Here is a 5,891-nt window from a genome sequence, read left to right on the forward strand (position 1 = left end):
TTAAGAACTATAGACCAATCTCCTTGCTAAACTCAGACTATAAGTTATTTGCATATATACTGGCAGAAAGACTTAAAATATATTTAAATGGGTTTATCCACCCAGAACAAAATGGTTTTTTACCAAAGAGTCAAATTAAGGATAATATAAGAATAATTTTGGACACCTTGGAATACTAAGAGGCTCATTCTGAAAAGCAAATGGCCTTGGTGTTTCTTGATGCGCAGAGGGATTTTGATAATGTGAACTGGCGATTCATGATATAACAAATGGGACAAATGAACTTTGGTAAGAATTTTATTCAAACTATACAAACGGTATATCACAAGCAAACAGCTAAGATAATGATAAATGGGGAATTGACAGACCCTATTGAAATAAAGAGAGGTATGAGACAAGGAAAAATGAGAAAACACCAACACAGGAGGAAACTATTCGGAAAATAATAGAATGTGCTGAAATGAGTAAACTTACATTTGAGATTAGAGAACAGGAGGATGAGCAATTTTATAAGGATTGGGATGTGTTTTACCAATGGTTAGATAAAAAAACCTGGAAATGAAATTGTTTATTTATGTACTACCAGAAAGTTATAGTCATTATTATGAAAGTTTTTTGCTATGAAATAGTGTTTGACCATATGATATATAAAGGACAATAATGTATTTAATGTATAAGAGTGGGATGATTTGAACCCTATGTATAATTGTAAGTATTGACCATGTTATACTGGAAATATTTTTATATGTTAAATGGACTAATGATGATGTAATGAATAATTGATACATATATGAATTGAAATGTTCAATAACTACTTGGATTAACAATGGAAAACTATTTCTGGAGTTGAATATGCCACATTATAATTATTGTATACTCTATGGATGATTAATATTAGTGGTAACCTGAACACATAATGCTCAATGATAATGATGTATTTCGTTATGTTTGATGGATAACCAGTGATCTTATTTTTAATTGTAAAAACTGATGTACAAAAGTTTGTAACAAAATCAAATTGCTTGACGAAATTGAGGAAAGTTTTTCTATATGTTGTTTTGTTTTTGTTTGTTTTAAAAATAAAAATAAAATTTTTTAACAATCGGTAGGTGGTTGACGGCTGGCATAGCCCTAGCCTATGAACAGTAATCTAGAGCTGTACCTCACCGCATCATGGTGCATTCCACCTGTAGTGCTTCCACTACCACCACCTGGGCAACTCGGGCATCGGTAGAAGACATCTGCAGAGCCGCGTCCTGGACCTCATCATCGCCATTTATCAGACATTATCGGCTTCGGCAGAGGTGGCATTTGGATGACGCGTGCTGCAAAGAGTTCTCTCTACGGAAAGGACCCTGGACCAGCCTGTTGCCCGCCCTTGTTCATCTATGCTTGGGTATATCCCATGCATGAAGTCTCCAAGAAATGCACAGAGAGTGATGGTTGGTCTTACCTGAACAGCAGTTCTCTGTGCACTGCAAAAGAGGCTCCATTCCCTTCCTGAGGAGCCGGTCCAGGACCCATCTCGAACTCTGCATTTCTAACCATGACTCTTTTTATGACTTTCTTTAATCTATGCCTTCGTTAAGAACTGACCTACAGTAAGCTGAAGGAGGCATGTCCAAATATTCAAACTCGGTCTCGGGGCTAATAGGCACAAGTTATAGCACCCATGCATGAAGTCTCCAAGCAGTGGAAAGAGAACTACCATTCAGATAAGACCAACCATCTTTTCATTGTCAACCTTTTCATCTCTGCACAATCTAATATCTTTTTTATGATCTCTTCATCTGTTGGTAGCTTATTTAATTTTCAATTTTGGGGAAATACAATTCTCACTGCTGTAGTTACATGTATAATCAAATAAGTATCCTCTTTCTTGAATTTCTCTGGGATAATACTGTGTTTCCCTGAAAATAAGACAGGGTCTTATTTTATTTTGTCCCTTCAAATAAGGGGTTGGCCTTATTTTTGGGGAGGGGGTCTTATTTTTCAGGTGCAGGAGGCAGAAAGCCCACCAGCCCCACGATCTCCGTTCCACCACCTGCTTGCCTGCAGCCACAATGACCCAAGTTCTCCTTGCATCCTGGCCTTCGCCTGCCCTGCTTCTTGGCTGCTGAACAGCTGACTGTGCTTCTCTGGCCTCGCTGGGGCTTTTCCTGGCAACACACACACACACACTCCCCCTCCAAAGCAGCCACATCCCTTCATTAACTTGCTTTCCAGCTTCATTCTCTACCCAGGTGCAGGACAAGACAACTTTTGTCTGGCGTAAGATTTTTGGAGTGAATCTGGACGCCCTAACTTTTCTTGAAGAGTAAGTTGGAGTTACTATTTGGATACTGCATCTCTGGCAATCTTTTTTTTTTCTCTTTGATGGGACTTTTAGCGGCAATTAAGATAAACAGGAGTAAATGAACTAACAATTGAAGACGGATTTACATTATAAAGAGTCTTTGAAGGCGGCTTAGGTTGGTGGAAACATAGAAGAGGGAAGCTTTTTTCTACCCAGAGGCATAGCTGAGAATACTCAGCGAATCTGCTCTGCTTGCTATTAAGACCTGTGGAACTTGCTTTGCTCGCTACTAAGACCTTTGGAAAACTTTTGCTGAGTAACCAGCGAACTTGCTCTCTTGCTACTAAGACCTTTGGAAAACTTTTGTGCTGAGGCTCCACGTGAGACAGTCAATATTATATCCACCGTGTGCATTGTTTTCTCTTTTCTCCTTTTGGAACTGATGTTGGACACTTGAAAGGGGAACACTTTGAGTTGAACCTTTCTTCTTTTTTATTCTCTCCTCTTTGAGGTCTGTTTTTTTCTTTTTTTCTTTTTGTGTTGATGTATTTGCCTCCCCCTCTTTCCTTTCTTCCTGATATGAGCCCCTCCCTGTACTTTTTTTAGACCTTTCTATGGGACTTTATTTACATATAATTTTCTGTATAGATAGCAGCAAAATAAGTTGGAACATTGCTCAAACTGGTAGCAGATAGCTTATGAAGCAGTGGGATATTCTTAACTTAATTGATATGAGCTGGGCAAAGGTGGGGAAAAAAACCTCGACATTACCTACTCAGCCGTCCCCATCTTCAACTCCTCCAATATCACACAGAACTTTAGACAATATGGCTGGGGTAGAGAAGGCACCCACATTGCAAAGTATACAGACAACTTTGCTATCGATACAAAATAATATTGCTAGGAATCAAGAGATCACCGAAAAATCCCTGGCCGACATCAAAAATGAAATGGGAGACATGAGGGGTGAACTGAAACAGTTGAATTTACAGCAAAAGGAGATTTGGGCAAAAATGGAGAAACAGGAGGGTCAAATTCAAGAGTTAGGAGTAAAAATGAAGGAAAGTGAAGAGAATATGGCAAGGTGGGAAATGAGGCAGCTACATATTAATAGAAGGTTGGAAGATGAGATTGCTATGTTGGAATTAGAAAAGTCAGCCTTCTTTCTCAGATGTCAAAATATCCCAGAGGAAAGAGGGGAGAAACTGAAAGAAATCATGGTGGAGATGATTGCAGGGATCGCCCAGAAAGATAAATTGTTGATACAGAGCGACATCGATGACGTATATAGAGTCTATACTTCTTATACTAGGAGACAGAAACTGCCACGTGTAGTGCACGTGAGGTTTACCAAGCGATCCCTGAGGGAAGAAATTTATCAGAAGGCACGTGATCAGAATACCATGTGTGCGGGGGAGATGGTCATAGTACTAAAACAGATACCAAAAAGAGTGAGGGAAAGGAGGCAGAAATATCAGGACCTAACAACACAACTGAGGAAACTTCAGGTGATGTATAGGTGGCTTTTCCCAGAAGGGTTATCTTTTTTTCTGGCAAGGCCAGAGGTTTCGGATTGAATCATTGCAAGATGCGCAAGACTATCGAAAGCCAGCTGAAGAAGGGAACTCAGAATAATGAGGGAGAACTGGACAATAAGAGCCAAGGAAAGGAGCGAAAGAATAGTGTCCCGGGAGATGAGAAAGGGGGAAATGAGAAACAAAGCAGAGATGAGAGACCGCAAACGAGGCAGACAACAAAAGCTAAAGCCTTAAACAAATAAACATGGCGGATGAACTTCGCTTAATCTCCTTAAATATAAATGGTTTGAATTCACTAAGAAAGAGAAATAAAATACTAAATGCTTTACAGAAAAAGAATTGTGATTTGACATGCTTGCAAGAAGTACATATAGCGAACCACCAGCAAAATGTGTTGTATTACCCCCGGCTGGGTATAATGTATACAAGCTTAGCAGATGAAAAGAAAAGGGGCATTGTGTTGTATGTTAAAGACCATATCGATTCTAAATTGGTGTATACGGATGGGGAGGGTAGAATCTTAATGGTCGAATTGAAATTTGGTCGAAAAGTAGACTGTGTGCCTATGGAAAAAAATATGGTTCCACCACAAAACCGCGGTAGACAAAAGCGCGCTCGACGAAAGCGCGTACGTGACGTCATCACAGCGTGATGAAAACATCGCGCTGTGATCGATAAATGTAAAATTAAAGCGAAAACCTTACCCTAACCCCCCCAAACCTAACCCTAAACCTAACCCTAAACCTAACCCTTAACCTAACGCTAAACCTAATGCTAACCCTTAACCTAACGCTAAACGTAACCCTAACTCTCTAAACCTAACCCTTAACCTAACCCTAAACCTAACCCTTACCTTTATGTGAATCGGCTTGCTTTAATTTTATTTTTATTTCAATGTTTAATTTTTTTCGTCGCGCTGTGATGACGTCATGTACGCGCTTTCGTCGAGTGCGCTTTTGTGGACCGCGGTTTTGACGGGTCACGAAAAAATATATCAGAAAATACTTTCCAAATACTTGCAAAAAAAAAAAAAAAGATCTTGTGAAGTTGGAAGTAGCCATTTGCAAAAATGCCTCATTCCAAGCCTTCAATCCTGCAATCCTGGATAATGTGAAGGCTTTGAATGGGGTATTTTTGCAAATCACTTGAAAATGGGGAGGGGGGATTTTGCCTCTTATCCTGTTCTCAGTCTGTGCTGACCTTCAGAACAGGGTGAGAGGCAGGAATATCCTCCTCCACATTTTCAAGCCATTTGCAAAAACACTCCATTTTTAGCCTTCAATGTGAATATGCAGGTGAGAAGCGACCTCCTGTAGCCATGAAAATCCATACACTTGGAACATCGGAAGAAGCTTTGCGAGGAGATGCTGCTGCCGAAGTGCAGGAAATCTCCCACACACACACACACACACACACACCTGTAGATCACCCTTTCAAAGAGGAGCTTCACCAGGATGAAGAGGTGGCTGAAGGTTTGTGTCGCCTTCATCCTGGTGAAACTCCTCTTTGAAAGGATGATCTGCAGGTGGGGTGGGATTTCCTGCACATAAGCAGCGACGTCTCCTCGCAGGGCTTCTCCCGATGTCCTAGGTGTATTGATTTCCATGCCTTCCTTTCCTGTTCCGTGGATGGAATTGCCTGCTATGACTGTCACCGTTAGGTAAGGAGGGCATGAAGTATTTGGGTTGTGTTGCTTGGCCTCCGGCTTCTTTTGCAGCCACAATTGCCTACAAAAGTGAAAGGTGTTTGCTGGAGGCAGAGGCCTGAGTGGCACTCTCAAATCAGCTGTTTTGTGAATGGAGCGGTTCAGGTGATTCATTTAAGGGGCCAAGAAGCCCTGAGGAGATCGGGGAAGGGAAGGACTTGCCTCTGTTCTGACTAAACCCACCCCTTCACTAGGGCTTATTTTCAGGGGAGGGTTTATATTTTTGCCCACCCCAAAAATCTGGCATGGCCTTATTTTCAGGACATGTCTTATTTTCAGGGAAACACGGTACTTAGTAAAAATATCTCTGGTCTAAATTTTATTTCTTTCTGTAACATTTCCTTTAACCATA

This window comes from Thamnophis elegans, chromosome 11 (assembly GCF_009769535.1).
Source record: "Thamnophis elegans isolate rThaEle1 chromosome 11, rThaEle1.pri, whole genome shotgun sequence".
NCBI lineage: Eukaryota > Metazoa > Chordata > Lepidosauria > Squamata > Colubridae > Thamnophis > Thamnophis elegans.